Source organism: Sciurus vulgaris (genome assembly GCF_902686455.1).
Source record: "Sciurus vulgaris genome assembly, chromosome: 19".
Lineage (NCBI taxonomy): Eukaryota > Metazoa > Chordata > Mammalia > Rodentia > Sciuridae > Sciurus > Sciurus vulgaris.
Window position 1 is genome coordinate 10,108,957 of NC_136480.1, and position 16,657 is coordinate 10,125,613.

Here is a 16,657-nt window from a genome sequence, read left to right on the forward strand (position 1 = left end):
GTTGTTTTACTCAGACATCTGGTGGTTGGTAGTGATGGTTGGCTGGGACACCTCTTCATGCAGCCTGGGCTTCCTTCCAACATGGTGACTCTGATGGTGCGCACTCCTCATGCGTGCCTCAGTTGAAGAAATGCAGATTTGTCCCCAAACCAGAGAACGAACAGGCTGTGTTGGATGGACTGAGACTCTGTTTCCTGATCCTTAGCTTGGGGCCCATGCAAAGGAGTTTAGAGAGTGATTTTGAGTAAGATGTAGTTTTCAATGTCACAGGTGGCAGCCATGGAACCTGCCCGCTGAGCAAAATGAACTGGGGGTGCCCTGAACCCAGGCACAGGTAGGGACCCCCACCTGGTGGAGCAAAGCTGAGCAGGTGGAGGGATGCCCTGAAGACACAGTGACGTGTCAACTTTGGAGAGGCAGGGCTTGGACGGTCACTGTGTGCCTGGTTGTAGGGAACTGGAGGCCCCCAGCACCTTGTGACTCCTGCCCTGGATGCAGAAGAAGACTCTACAGAGGGTGTGTCCCTGGCAGCTGACCTGGAGAGGGTCAGTCGGATCCTGTCTTGATGTCGAAGCTGCAGCCTTCCTGCACTCTGCCCCCTCACTCCACCCTAGGAATGTATGTGGAGCTAGGAGGCCTGGTTGGGGGAAGTCAGAAGGACAGGACCGTGTCCCGGGCATTCCTGATACATGCTGTGATGAACACTTGAATCCTCACCGGCCACTGTTGGGATGTTGCTGTTTCCTTGGGCCCTGCTGAGCCACACACTGCTCTTGTTGGGGTCCAGCGTGGGAGTGGTTTCTAAGTCCATCAGGTCTGCGCAGAACCCCAGGGGAAACTGGGCTGAGAGAAAAGGGACGTGAACGAGGCAGCTCTGAGAAGCCTGTACTCCGCCAACTTCCCCCACTCGGATTTTGGCTCCTGCGTTGGCTGCCTTCCGCTGATTCTGGGGTGCAGAATGTGGAGGAGGCCAAGGGCAGGATGAGACATACAGTTGGGTGGAGGTGCCCTAGGGCTGGAACACAGTGGGGTGGGGAAAGAGGAACACTGCACCTTCTCTCCCCACTGGAGATCCACTGTGCTCACATCTGGGAAGCCCCCGCTCTTGCCCCCAGAGTCCATCTTCATGATCCTCAAAAGGAATACGTCTGTGGCTTGGACTTTGTACACATGGAGGGGGATGATGCTTGGTCGTTGCAATGGTGGGAAGTGACAGTATGGGGTTTTGGTGGATGGAATCCAGGAAAGCTAGTTGTCCAGAAACACTCGGGGGCCTTCCTACTGTGGAGTAGTTTCCCTCGTTGTACCCAACCCAGAAATACTCCACTGAAACTCCTGGACAGTGTTACTCAGCTACATCCAGAGGCCTCAACAGGTAACACAAGGTATCGCTGAGTTCCATGGAGCCTCCTGCTCTGAGCTCTGATTTCTCCTGTGTATTGTGTTTGAAATGATATCTGATCTCTTGTCTCAAATGTGTGCATTCTAAGTGGGTTTTAGTCAGCCTTGTTCATTGTTGTGACCAAAAGACCTGACAAGGACCATGTAGAGGAGGAAGAGTTTATTTTGACTTCTGGTTTCAGGGGTTCAGTTTGTGGTCCGCTGACTCCATGGCTCTGGGCCTGAGGTGAGACAAAACATCATGGCAGAAGAGTGTGGTGGAGGAAAGCAGCTCAGGACATGGCACCAGGAAGCAGAGAGCTCCCCTCACCGGGGACAAAATATATACCCTGAGGGCACCTTCATGGTGACCTACTTGCTCCAACACCACCCACCCTACCTACCTACAGTTATAGCCCAGTTAATCCATATCAGTGGATTAATCCACTGGTTAGGTCACACTTCCCATAATCCAATCATTGGACCTGTAAACTTTCTTACGTTGCCTCACACAAGAGCTTTTGGGGGACACCTCATATCTAAACCCTAACAGCGTATAATCATCCAACAATTTATTAATCATCTGACAATGTCATTACAGTTTCTTGTGTGACGGTGCCTTTACAGATTGAAATACACATAATTTAAGAAATGGCTTTCTTTTCATTTCTGTGTTACTTTTCCATTTGGGTATTACCTTTTTATAAAATTGTATGTAAGTGGGCTTTGTATATACAGCTTATTTCAGGATATAAAGGAAACATCGAATATGTCAAGGTTGACATGCAATGGCACATATACACCATTGGCTTATGAACCCAACAAGCACAGTCCAGCCAGAAGGAAGTGGGCCCCAAGGGATACTCTGCTTGAGTAGCAAACACAGTGAGCCACCAGCCAAGGGGTCCTTAGCTGAGACGGTTTGGGAATCGAACCCAGCTGGATACTGGGCTCTCCTGCCATTGGATAACTTGCATATTTTTTGCTACTGGGTCCTCTTGTTTTTATGATAGTCACTGGGGCAAGGATTGGACTTATTTTGCTATTTTTGCCTCTCCCTGTTACCCTTGAGCTGATTTGCTACCACTGTGTAGCCCTAGACGCAGCTGAAGTCACTGGGGGTAGAGTAGAATGGAGGACACCCCAATCTAATGTCCTTTGTCCCAAGTGACATCTCTCCTGAGTCCTGCGTTTTTCTTCCCTGTTTGTTAGGGTTGCAGCCTGCTATACTGCCATATTTTGGTTATCAGAAATGAGAACTTGGGCTGACCTTGGGCTTCCTGTGGGTCTCGGGGAGGCATGTGGTCTGGAAAGGGAAAGCGTGTGTGTAGGTGCAAGTGTGTGTGCAGGGGGCGGGGGGCAGTGTTTGCCAGGTGGCAGGGTCACTGCCTAGAAAGGAGGAGGGACCTCTTCCCCCCACTGAGTTTATTCCCCCGTGAGTTCTCTGTAATTCTCAATTCCTTGGCCTTCAGCATGTGGTCAGCTTATAATGGCTGACCTCAATTTGTAGTTCATGGTTAGTCCTTTAATGAATAAATGGTGAAAGAACTATGTTTTTACAGTCAGGATGAACAAAACTCCACTTCTACATATATTGCCTAGAACCTTCTAGAATTTCTTGGTACAATAGCTTGATTTACATTCAGATTTTCAATGTCTCCTCTGCTTCCTTCCTTCCTTCCTCCCTCCCTCCCTCCCTCCCCCTCTCCCTCTCCCTTTCTTTCTTTTCCTTTAATTGAAACTAGTAGTGTTTTTAACTTTAAGCTACACCCCACCCATTTTTATTTTATTTTAAGACTTCTAGATACAGTAGTTAGAACCTTCTACATACCACAGCTTAAATCCTACTGGTTTATCTTCAGATTTTCAATGTCTCCCCTTACCCACCCCACACCCACCCCCTTCCCCTGGGTACTTTACCACTGAGCGACATTCTCAGCCCTTTTTAATTTTATTTTGAGGCAGGACCTCACTAATTTCCTGAGACTGGCTTCGAACTTATATCCTCCTGTTTCAGCCTTTCCAGTTGCTGGGATTACAAGCATGTGCCACGGCACCTGGCTTCAAAGTCTCCCCCTTTCCATCTGCATGTAACGCTCAGGAATTGTGGAAAGAACTTGGGTGTGGAGATCAGACACACTCAGGTTCAAATTTTGCCCGGCATATCAGCAGCTCTGTGACCCTTAGGCATTTCAGTTAACCTCACCAAGCCTATTTCCTCATCTGTGGAACGGGATGGTGCCATTTGCTGTGCAGGATGGGGAGAAAAGATCAAGAGAGGCCAGGAGCTCGGAGGCCAGCCCCAGGAAAGCCCCCAGTACCTGGGAGGGCCCATTTCTTCCTGGATTCAGCTCTTGGGGGTGGATCAGTGAAGATGGCTTGTCCCAGGGCCCCTCCAGGGGGCTGGTGAGCTGGCCTTGTACACTGCAGTTACAGGCCTCATGTCCCCTGCTGGCTCCCCTCTTCATTCATCCTTCAGCTCAGCTCAGGTGTCCCTTCCTTGGGGAAGTGTCCCCTCATCTTTCACCCTGGTCAGATGCTTTTGCCCTTCTTTAGAACTCGGCTCCCGGCCACCATGGTACAGATCTTTGCCCCAGGGTTGTCTTGTGTCTGCCTCCCCCATCAGAAACCGTAGGGGCTGTGTATGCTTGTCCCTGGGTCCCTGCTGCCTGTCTCCAGACACTACCAACTGTGGCCGGATGAAGACGCAGAGTGCGGGTGTAATGCAGTGTGATCTTAATGCCAGCCTGGCCCCTACAGCCCCGCGAGCCTCACTATTTACGTCCTTTCACATGAATCTCAGTTTTCCTTTGAAAACTTCCTCCTCTTTTTTTATTTCCCCTTTGCAAGGGGAATGTGACTCCTCTCTCATAGTATCATGGTGGACATGGATATATTTAGATTAAATCAAGTGGAACTGGAGGTCAAGGTATGGCAAGGGGCTCAGCTCCCCTTCTCCCAACACCCAGCCCTGCTCACACCTAGCTTCTAGGAACTCACTGAACATGGCCAGACCAGAGTCCCTCTGCAGCCGTGGTGTCCCAGAGATTGTCCTGTGGGTCGGAAACGTAGGCTGAAACTCTTGTGGACCACAGGCCTCTCCTGGAGGTTTTCGTTTTCTTTTTCTCTTCTTCCTCTTCCTCTTTTTTCCACATCCTCCTCCTCAAGAGTTAAACACCTGGCACAAACTGAATTTCTCAATGACACATGTTTGGGACTATGGAAAGTTGAGCTGAGGAATTCTCTGGGCAGCTCACCGCTTTACTGCACTTTATCTGGAGCAGAAGGGGCCTGGGGCATCCTGATTCGGGGGTCCCCTCTCTCCTTCTTCCTGTCACCAAGATGACTTATCTTCAAGCCCTGGGCACTTCTTTGTTTCTCCCAACCCAATTGGCTGATGGAATTTCCAACTAAAAGAAAGCTGTGGTTTGGGAATGGGGTAGGGGTGTGTGCTCATCTATCAGGTGAGAAGCAATTGCTGTGCTTTTTAGCAATAGGTTCTGTTCCATGATCAGAAAATAAGATAGGAGGTTCAGGGGACTAGGACACAGGGTGGGGACTTTTTTAGGGAAGACAGAAGAGTAGGCTCCAAAGACAGACTGAATGTGGCCTCCGAGGTCACAGCCTGATGTTTGCATCCTGGCTCAGCTGAGGATCACTGCTTGATCTCACACACCTCTGCTTGCCCACTCTGTGCATGGGGGTCCCCATGACTGTTGGCACCGTGCTAGGGACCCAGTGCAGTGGCATGTGATGGGGGCAGTGGTTTCTAAAAACCAGTCAAAATATCGAGACCTACTTGTACCAGATTCACCTAGAAAGTTTGTCAGAATTCATATTCCATCTCTCCTTAGGTCCTTGTGGGGCACGGTAATGATGACTGATATTCTTAGGGGATTTATATGCCCCCTCAGAATGGGAAATTAGGATCAAAGGCATTGGGCTTTGGAACCACAATAGCTAAACTTGTACTAGTTAGCTTTGTGTTATGCCAACATAATTCCTGAGACAATTGACTTTATAAAGAGAAAAGGTTTATTTAATGCATAAATAAGTTTGGAGATTTGAAAGTCTGAGAATGGGCAGGGGTCACATTTGTTTGGCCTCCGGTCAGAACAGCAGATAGCAAGGGCCTCAAACTGAGCAGAGAGAGAGAAAGATGTAAGTCCCAGGATCTTCTTCAAGGTCACATTCCCAAAGATCTGAGAATGTCCCACAAGCTCCACCTCCTAGTGGTGGCCCCACCTACCAATAGTGCCATGTGTGGATCAAGCCTTTAATCACAGACCTTTGGAGGAAAATATCAAGGCCTTAAATTTCAATTCTTAGCTCACTTTGCTTGGCCTCCTCCAAGCCTCAGTTTCTTCATTTCTGAAATGAAGATAATCTGTAACTACTTTGCACTGCTATTTTAGGACTCACACAAGGCTTTGAATGTGAAAGCTCTTTGCAAATCAAAGCAATGTTTGCACACCAAACATATCCCCCTGCCTCCCCAATTAGGAGGGGGCTTTCAAGGCGCCCTGCTGTTTTTGATTTTGTCCACCAGGGGGCAGATGATGCATACACATGAAACCTGCCCGCAATTCTGCACAAGTTCAATGTCCCTGTCAAATTTCTTTAGTCATGGAGCCCCTGGGCAGGGATCAGAGCCTCAGGGAAATCGAGGTAGCTCCAGAAAATTTGTTCAGGAGTGGGTTTAGTATGTCCTCTATTATTTGGAGACGGCAGTTAAAGTGTTTCATCTTCCCAAAGGAAGGACCGAAGGGTGTAAGAAGACAGGCTTGAGATACCAAACTGGAGTCCCCCATCTCGTTAACTTCACTAGCTCTTTAATCTAGTTCATTCGTTTATTAGTACAGACTTGAACTGAGCCCCTTTGCTGTGCTGGACACCAACTAGGTCAGACTCCAGGGAGACTCAGGCCAGGCAAGTGCTGACCTTGCCTTGATGGTTCTGGGACTTAGCAGTCTGAGGACCACCCTGGGGGCAGGTGCTGTTCTCTGTTCCCTGACATGGGTCCTGTGAGTTAGGCATTATTCTTCCCTCCCTTTGATAAAGGAGGGAGCTGAGTCCTAGAGAAGTTAACTCAATGTCACTCATGTGGGGTAGGGACAGGGATTTGGAGATAGGTCCTTGGGCTCCAAGGTCCTTGGACTGCCACACTCTCTCTGGGTTAGCAGGGGAAGCAGATGTGCAATACGAGTCACAGAGGCCTGAGCCATATATGATTCCTGGGCAGGCCGCTGCTGCCTTACCGTGAGCCTCTGGGCTCTCCATCTGCCACCTTTCTCCTGTGGAGCGTGCTGGGCAGTAAGGGTACTGCCCCTGGGAGTGACCCTCAGTCAATGACCCCAGCTCCTGGGGTGGGTCAGCTCAGTAGCAGGTTCTTTACTGCTTCCTAGTGTCTCCCAATGGGACTGCATCCCAAGCGACCTCAGAGCTACCCCTTTCAATACCGTGTCCTTCCTGGCTCCCTTCCTTACACTCCACCTGCTTCCTGGGATTGCCTTCCAAATAAACTATTCCTATGGAAGGTCTTGGTGCAGGGAGCCCGGCCTGTGAAACCTTATCTTGCAGAATTTTCTATCTTTTAAGGAACAAAAGGTTGAATCTTATTTTTAGCTGTAGTCCAGCTCAGAACACAGTAGGGACAAACAGAGTAGAGTCAGACTCACTACAAACATTTGGGGTCATTGGTGGGACAGAGAAGACCTCTTGGTGGGATGACATTTAAGCTGCCAGTTCTGAACACTCCCTATCCCCACCTTTCCTCCCTCTAAAGGGGATCCTTTCTCTGATATCCTCTTTGTCTTTAGAACTCATGCACTTCTCTGAAGTCATAGGAAGCCATGAGGCCAAGCCCCTAAAGTCCCAGTACCCTCTGTACCTCCACTTTTATTCTTAAAGCCTTTGCTTACAATATATTTATCAGGCATATTGAATGGTTGGCTACTTCTATTCAATTTTTCTTTTTTTCTTTTTCTTTTTTTTGGAGGGGCGGGGGAGTGGTAACCAGGGATTGAACTCAGGGACACTTGACCACTAAGCCACACCCCCAGCCTTATTTTGTATTTTATTTAGAAACAGGTTCTCAATGAGTTGCTTAGCATCTTCTTTTGCTGAGGCTGGTTTTGAATTCAAGATCTTCCTGCCTCAGCCTCCCAAGCAGCTGGGATTACAGGAGTGTGCCACCACGCCCGGCTTTTCTGTGACCATCTGAGGCCACAGATAATCTCCCAGAGTCTCAGTTCCTGTGTCAGTAAAATGGGAATGATAAGGCCTCCCTCACAAGGGACTCATGAGTCTCCAGTGGGAGGTTGGGAACAGCTCAGGGCTGTCCCGAGTGGAGGCCTTGGCCCTCCCTGGCCCTGGCCGTGGGCTCATCTGGTATAGTGCTCAGCCTTGGTGCTCAAAGGTGGCTCGTCATTGGCTGCTTATCTTCAGCCCTGCTCTGGAAGTTGGGCACTTCTTCAGTCTCATCCTTGAACTCCTTTTTGGTGTCCTGAGTTTCTTAGAAGAACCAGGAGGGATGTTCTACTTCTTTCTCGTCTTTTATATGTCTCCAGACCCCCAGAAGAAACCCAGGAACCTCTGTTGAAGGACTCGGGTCCAAGCAGTCTCCCTGACACCATGCCAATTTCTGTGTCCTTTTTTTTTTTTCTTTTTAATACTGATTCCTGCAGGTAATCTTTCAAAAAAATTTGATTGGTTAGATAACGGTTAAACAGAATAGTGGGTTTCACTGTGGCATATTATTGCATGATTTGAACTATTGCATTTGCTAGTACCTCCCCCTTCCTTTCCCTTCCCTTCTTCCCATTGGCCTCTTCCTCAGTTATGCTGGTTTTCCTTCTATTCTCATGAGATTTCTATTTTTTTTTTTTTTTTTTTTACATTTTTCTCTTTAGAAAACATTTGACCTTTGAAATTCTGAATGTGGCTTATTTCCCTTAACACGATGCTCAGTTCCACCCTTTTCCTCCACGTGACATAATTCCATTCTTTGAATGAATAAAACCCTATTGTGTATTTATAACACATTTTCTTTATCTGTCCATCTGTTGAACCTAGGCTGGTTCCCTAATTCAGATATTGAGAATTGTGCTGCTATAAACATGGTTGTGTGCATGTGTCATTGTTGTCTAATGACTTTAATTCTTCAGGATAAACACTGAGGAGTGGTCTAGTTGGGTCACATGGTATTTCCATGCCCAGTGTTTTGAGGATCCTCCATACTGATTTCCATAGTGGTTGTACTAATTTACCTTCCCAAAAAGAGCCTGTCAGAATTTCTTTTCCTTGTCAGTATTTATTGTTATTTATATTCTTGACTGCCATTCTGTCTACCATGAGGTAGAATCTCAGTGTAGTTTTGATTTGCATTCCCCTGGTTGCTAAAAATGTTGAATATTTTTTCATGCATTTATTGGCCATTTGCACTTCTTTTGAAAAGTGTTGATTTGCCTACTTACTGATTTTTTTTTTTTTTTGGAGTTAAATTTTTTGAGTTCTTTATAACTTCTGCATATTCATCTCCTAGGGGAAGAGCAGCTGGCAAAGATTTTCTCCCATTCTGTAAGCTTTGTCTTCACACTCTTGTTTCCTTTGCTATGCTGAAGGTTTTTAATTGATATCATTCTTGGTAGTATTTCCTGAGTATAGGAGTCCTATTGAGGAAGCTGTTGCCTGCATCTCTGTGTCGGAGAGTTTCCCCTATGTCCTTCTAGCAGTTGCTAAATTTCTGATCTTCCTTCAGGTAATCCTAATGGCAGACAGTGATTAATTCTTCCTCAATTGCTAAGCACCATTTGAACCATTTTATGAGTGAAACCCTTCCTCTTCACGATGATCTTATGAAGCAGATACTCTTTACGTTCCCATTTTACAGATGTGGAGATCGAGGTCCAGAGAGTTTAAATCACTTACCCAAAGTTATGGAGCTGGGGGTTGCAAAGCCAGGCTTCTTAACTTTGAATCCCGGGGGTAACTGCAAAGCACCAGCCTAGCTGTTGTACCTGTGTGTATGTTGTATGAGAAAAGTTGACCCCCAGAGATGCCCAGGGATAAATGTGCAGATCAGCGGGCAGGGTCAGCCAGCTCCCCTACCCCCTCAGAACCTGGTGGGGGAGCCTGGGGCCAGCAGAGCAGCTTCCCTGCCAGGAACAGTTGTGACTGCCAGGAGGCCCCAACTGGCAGCTGCTGGGTGGAGCTGGGCTGATCTTCTTGGGTAAAAATTTTGGGAACCTTTGCTTGGTGGTCAAGGCTGGCTTGGCCTCTTGGCAAGGTGAACTAGACCCAGGTACCCTTTCTAACCACACCTGAGAGTAGAAACATCTTCATTTTGGAAAGCAAGTAACAAGTCTATCTATGACTTCCTGTTGATGTTATTGCCCAGGGCAGGGCGACTAGCAAAGCCCTGTGTAGATCAGCTCACTGCCAATCACGTACCCAACTAGACCTCCTGGAAACTTACATTATGCAAGATGGTATATTTATACAACATATGAGTGTGCAAATTCTCTTTCTACCATCTGATGATATGAGAAAGTGGCTATTTGCACGAGATATAAGCGTGTATATAGATAAACATAGCGCACACATAAGGTATAATAAATTGTATATTTATACATAACGAAGCTCTCAGTGATTGTGACCACTACTAATGCAGCATCAAATAGTGTTGTCATTATTACTGTTACTTTTTTCTTGGAAAATCGCCATGAGACTTCAATGAGACAATGCCTGGCACAAAGCGTTACCTCTGACCACCATGTGAGGATACAAGGAGGTGGGCATCTGCCATCTTGAAGAGAACCCTACTCAGAACTCACCCATGCTGGCTCCCTTATTGCCCCCTTCCAGCCTCCAGAACTGTGAGAAAGAGATTTCCATTTTTATAAGCCCCCCCCAACTCCAATTTATGGTATTTTGTTATAGAAGAGAAAATGGATTTACAAAACACTGTCCCATCCACCATCTCAATTTGATACTCTGATGAATCCTTTGAGACTCCTTTAGTTTAAGACCCATTCAGATGAGAAACCTGAGACCCAAGGAGGTTGAGCATTCTGCTCTGAGTCAAGCAATGAACTGGGCTGGAGCCGGAGTCTTCGGCTTCCTAGTCTTCCAGTATGGAATTGAAGAGAGGCTGAGGTATGCACGGGAACCACCTCCACGGATTGCGGCTCTTCCTTCCCCAGCCTGGCCATTCAGTAGCTCCAGTGGTGTGGGACGGCCAGCCTCTGAGTGTGGCCTCTCGGCAGCGTGCTGTGCCTTAGAATTCTGCACACCTGGCTTTGCACAGCTCACAATGGGGACTTCCTAAGAGCCCGTCCCAGCACTTGACCCCTGGCTGTCCCTGAGTCCTGCCACCACGTGCTCACCTCAGGCCTCCTAGCACACAGTCACCTCTCCAATCGCCTGTAGTCACAGTCACCTGGAGCCAATCAAGTATTCTCACCCACCACACCCTACTGTCTCCAGAAAAATATGTGGAGGATGGATGCTGCTGACATTGCCAGCAGAGAGTGAAACAGCAGAAAGAAAAAAGAGAAGTTCCATGTGGGCATTAGGACAGTTGGTTGCAAGTGACAGAAACCCAGCCCACTCCGAGGGAAGCAGCTGATGGGCCTGCAGAACAATCTGGTCATTATTCCAGCTCTGGGCCTGGTTGCTCCTAGAGGTTCAAACAATGCTGGCAGGAACCAGCATTTTGCCACCTTTTGCCAGCTTCTCTCCCTGCTGGTAGCAAGATGTCTACACTTAGTTCTGGGATTAGGGTGACATTCCCAGCTCTTCAGCAGCCAAGAGCATGTGGCTTTTCTTGGTTGCCCTAGAAAAGGTTCTGGAACTGAGACTTGTTGGGGCCAGTGGCCTGGCTTGGGCCAACCTAGAACCCGCCACTGTGGCCCTGTGATGAAATGGGCTGATTGTCCAGGAAGTGGCACCAGCTCTCCTGGTTCAAGCAGCAGGGAAGCTGGTTCTGCAGGACAATGCAGGTTTCATTCCATAAGCAAAGCCATTGCCAACCAGAGCAGTTTTGGGGCATGCATTGGCCCTCAGGGGCCGGGGTCCCCCAACTGATCTCTTTCACTGTAAGGAAGTAAGTTTGGGTCTGTTCAAGGTCACACACGAAGTTGAGAAGAAGCCATGGTGTGTTCTCTGAGGATGCAGGGACTGAGCTGCAGATTCTGTCTATACCAGCTTGAATTCAGTCTGAAGCTGGTCAGGAAGAGCAGGCTCCCAACCTCCCTTCTTTCCTGAGGTCTGCAGCATCTAAGGATGATGACCTGGCCTCCTGGGGGAGGGTTGCTGAGGAAAACAGATGCTGGTTGTTCCTAAGGGACAAGCAGTGCTCTCTTCCTGGGTTTAGAAAATAGACTCTTGAGTGAATGAGGACAAGCCAGGCTGCAGACTCCAGTGTGGCCTAGCCTTAGGCCTTGATGTGCAGACATGGACAGGTGGCTTTGAGTCTGCGGTTGTTTGCAGGCACAGGGGAATCCAAACTCTTGCAGAGGAACAGATCCGATCTGATTATAGAAACGTGAAAATCCTCCTGGCTCCAAGCATCTGCTTATTTTTCTCATTCCCCCAGCTTGGCTCAGAGACAGTTTTCTCAAAGAAGATCCACTAAGTGGCTGCCCCTTACAGTTAAAGAAAAGCCTTAGTTTTATTTATTTATTTTCCCCCTATTGCACATCTCTGTAAATGCCACAAATGATCTGCGAAGGGATGGGATTTGTACTGACAACACACGTTTATCCAGATCAATTAGGGAAAATCTTTTTTTTTTTTTTTTTTTTTTTTTTTTTTTTTTGCTACATTCCTCAAACAAGGTTTGCAGCTAATAATGAGTTTGAGCTGTGCAACACAAATGACAGAAATGTGAGATGAGATGAGAAAGCCATTTGCCAGTCTGTCTCTTGGGAAGGCAGATCCTGGTGTGGGGAAGAAAGCCGCGATGCCTGGGAACAGGGTAGGATGAGCTCTCAGCTGCTCTGCACTCAGGGTTGGGGGAGTGAAGGGACCACTCGGCCGAGGGAGCGCCGGAGAGGGAAAACATTGGCGCTGCGGAGAGGACAGGGGCCTCGGGAATGATGTTTTCAGGTGGGAATGCTGGCGGGAAATGCAAGGTGCTGGGTGACGCAGACGGAGCAGTCAATGAAACTATTAAGAAATCTCCAAGCGTTTCCTAAACTGAACCTCCCATTGTGTCCCGGAGGCACTCTCCCCTTCTTCCCAGGTCTGCGCTTGAAGGCGGTTCTGCAGCAGCGCCCCGCCCCCTGCCCACTGCTCCTGGCTTCCTTTGGGTTTGACCAATGAGAACCTTCATTTGGGTTTGACGGACAAGCTATTTTGAGTCTGACCAAGAGGAAGGGCCATGCAGTAATGCATCCCGCCTCCCAAATTCATATGTTGAAATCCTAACCCCCCAGATGATGGTAATTAGGATGTAATTGGGTTATGAGGATGCAGATTAGTGCCCAGGATGGAGTGTGCCAGGGCCTCTCTTCAAGGACTTGGCTCCACCCCCCAGATCTGGCCAAGTCCCCAAGTCCTACCTCCATTGTCCTTTGTGTGTGCTTGGTTTTTATTATAATTAACACATTAATTGTACAGATTAAGAGAATTCACCGTGATATTTCCATCCATACCTAGATCATGCACTGGTCATGTGTACTCTGCCTTCTTCTTTCCTGCCCTCCAAACCCCCTCGCATCCCCCTTTCCACTCCCTGGTGATCGTCCTGTTTTCAGATTGAAATTTTTTGTTTCCACATAGGAGAGCATACTTGTCTTTCTGTGTCTGGCTTCCTTCACTGAAGGTGATGTTTTCCAGTTCCACTCATTCTACGAATGACAGGACTTCACTCTTTATGACTGGACAGTTCTCCATTGTGTGGACATACAATATTTTCTTTACTTGTTCATCAGTTGACAAGTACCCAGGTTGATTCCATATCTTAGCTACCTTGAGAAGTACAGCAGTAGCCATGGGATGCAGGTATCTCTTTTGTATGCTGACTTCATTTCCTTTGGCTATATACCAAGGCGTGAGATTGTTGGATCACATGGTGGTTCTATTTTTAGATTTTTTTTTTTTTTTTTTTTTAGTTTTTAAACGATTTGTTCTAAATAGTTAAACATGACAGTAGAATGCATTTGGACACATCATACATAAATGGAATATAACTTTTTCTTCTGATTGTACATGATGTAGAATTACTCTAGTTGTGTCATCATATATGCACATAGGGTTATAATGTCTGATTCATTCCACTGTCCTTCCTACCCCTGTACCCCTCCCCTCCCTTCACTCCTCTCCTTTAATCCAAAGTACCTCTATTCTTCCCTACTGCCTCTGCCCTTATTGTGAATTAGCATCCGCATATCAGAGAAAAGCTTTGGTCTTTGTTTCTTTAGGTTTGGCTTATTTCACTTAGTGTGATATTCTCTAGGTCCATCCATTTACTGGCAAATGTCATAATTTCATTCTTTAAGGCTGAGTAATAGTCCATTGTTTATATACACCACATATTCTTTATCCATTCATCTATTGAAGGGCACCAAGTTGGTTCCATAGTTTAGATATTGTGAATTGAGCTGCTATAAACATTGATGTGACTATGTCATTATAGTTTGCTGATTTTAAGTCCTTTGGGTATAAACGAGGTGTGGGATAGCTGGGTCAAATGATGGTTCTAATTCCAAGTTTTCTGAGGAATCTCCATACTGCTTTTCACAGTAGTTGCACCAATTTGCATTCCCACCAGCATTGTATGAATGGACTTTTTTCCCCCACATCCTCGCCAACATTTCTTGTTGCTGTTTGGTTTTTATTATAATTAACACATTAATTGTACTTCTTGATAATTGCCATTCTGACTGGAGTGAGATGAGATCTTAGTTTTGATTTACATTTTTCTAATTGCTAGACATGTTGAACATTTTTTCAGAGATTTGTTGATTGATTGGATTTCTTCTGTGAAGTGTCTGTTCAGTTCCTTAGCCCATTTATTGATTGGGTTAGTTGTTATTTTTTGGTGTTAAGTTTTTTGAGTTCTTTATATATCCTATATATAAATGCTATTTTGAGGTGCATATGGTAAAGATTTTCTCTCATTTTATAGGATCTGTCTTCACATTATTTATTGTTTCCTTTGCTGAGAAGAAGCTTTTTGGTTTGAATCCATTCCATTGATTGATTCTTTATTTTATTTCTTGCACCTTAGGAGTCTCGTTAAGGAAGTCAGGTTCTAAGTAGACATGGTGAAGATTGGGGCCTACTTTTTCTTCTACTAGTGTCTAATCTCTGTTCTAGTGCCTAAGTCTTTGATCCACTTTTTAAAAAAAATTTATTTATTTATTTTTACGGACTGCATTTGGATTCTTTGTACACAAATGGGGCACAACTGTTCATTTCTATGGTTGTTCATGATGTAGATTCACACCATTCATGTAATCATACATGTACATAGATAGGGTAATGATGTCTGTCTCATTCCACCATCTTTCATACCCCCACTCTCTCATTTCCCTCTATGTAATCACTTTTCTTTCTAAGGATTGCTTTGGCTATTCTGAGTCTCTTATTTTTCCAAAAGAATTTCATGGTTGCTTTTGATAATTCTATAAAGAATGTCACTTTGGATTTTAATAAGAATTGCATTAAATCTGTATAACACCTTTGGTAGTATGGCCATTTTGACAATATTAATTCTGCCTATCCAAGAGCACAGGAGATCTTTCTGTCTTCTAAGCTCTTCTTCAATCTCTTTCTTTAGTGTTCTGTAGTTTTCATTGTAGAGGTCATTTACCTCATTTGTTAGATTGATTCCCAAGTATTTTTATTGAGGCTATTGTGAATGTGAGATAGTTTTCCTAATTTCTCTTTCAGTGGATTCATCACTGATGTATAGGAACATGTTTGATTGATGGGTGTTGATTTTATATTCTACTATTTTGTTGAATTTATTTATTAGATCTAGAAGTTTTCAAGGAATCTCCATACTGCGTTCCATAGTGGCTATACTAATTAATATTGCCACCAACAACATACAAGTGTTCCTTTTCCTCCACATCCATGCCGGAATTTGTTATTTTTTGATAAGTTCATTCTAACTGGGGTGAGATGGTATCTCATTGTAGTTTTGATCTGCATTTCCCTGATGACTGGTGACAATGGAACATTTTTTGAAATATATATTGACCATTTGTATTTCGAGAAATGTTTATTCAGATCATTCACCCATTTTAAAAATGGGATTGCTTAGTTTGTTCTTAATGTTTTCCTTAAGAGGTTTTTACATTCTTTATATTTCTTAGGTATTAACCCTGGGTCAGATGAATAGTCGGCAGACATTTTCTCCCATTCTGTAAGTTGTCTCTTCACTCGGTTTGTGATACAGAAGCTTTTTAGTTTGATGTAATCCCATTGGTCAATTCTTACTTTTGTTTCTTGGGCTTTTTCTGGGTCCCATCTGGAAAACCGTTGCCTGTTCCAGTATCTTGAAGTGTTTCCCCCTGATAGTTTCAGAGTTGCAGGTCTTGCATGAAAGTTCTTGGTCCATTTTGAGTTGATGTTTACATAGGATGAGAGATAAGTGTCTAGTTTCAGTCTTCTAAATGTGAATACCTTGTTTTCCCAGAACTGTTCATTGAAGAAACTTTCTTTTCTCCAATGTGTTTTTTGGCAACTTTGTCAAGGATCTGTTGGCTGTAGAATTGTGGATTTATTTGGGGGTTCTCTATTCTGCTCCTCTGGTCTATACATCTGTTTTCATGCCAACACCATGCTTTTCCAGCTGCTATGGCTCTGTAGTCTTGGAATTAGGTATTGTGTTGCCTCCGGCTCTGCTCTTTTTGCCTAAGGATGCTTTGGCTAGTCAGGGTCTTTTGTGCTTCCACATGAATTTTAGGATTGCTTTTTTATAGTTCTGGGAAGAACGTCATTCTTGTTTTGATGGGGTTTGCATTGAATCTCTACACGGCTTTGGGAACTGTGGACATTTTACCAGCATTAATTTTTCTATCCCATGAGCATGGGAGGTCTTTCCACATTTAAGTGCCATTTTCTGTTTGTTTCTTGTAGTTGGCAATTTTGTGTTTTGTAATTTTCACTGTAGAGATCTTTCACTTCCTAACTTTAGTCCTAGGTTATTTATTTTTGTGGCTATTGTGAATGGGATTCCTTTTGTGATATTTTTCCCCTTCAGGAAATTTCCTATCAGTATGTTGAAAAGTTATTGGATTTTGTAAGATGGATTTTTTTATAC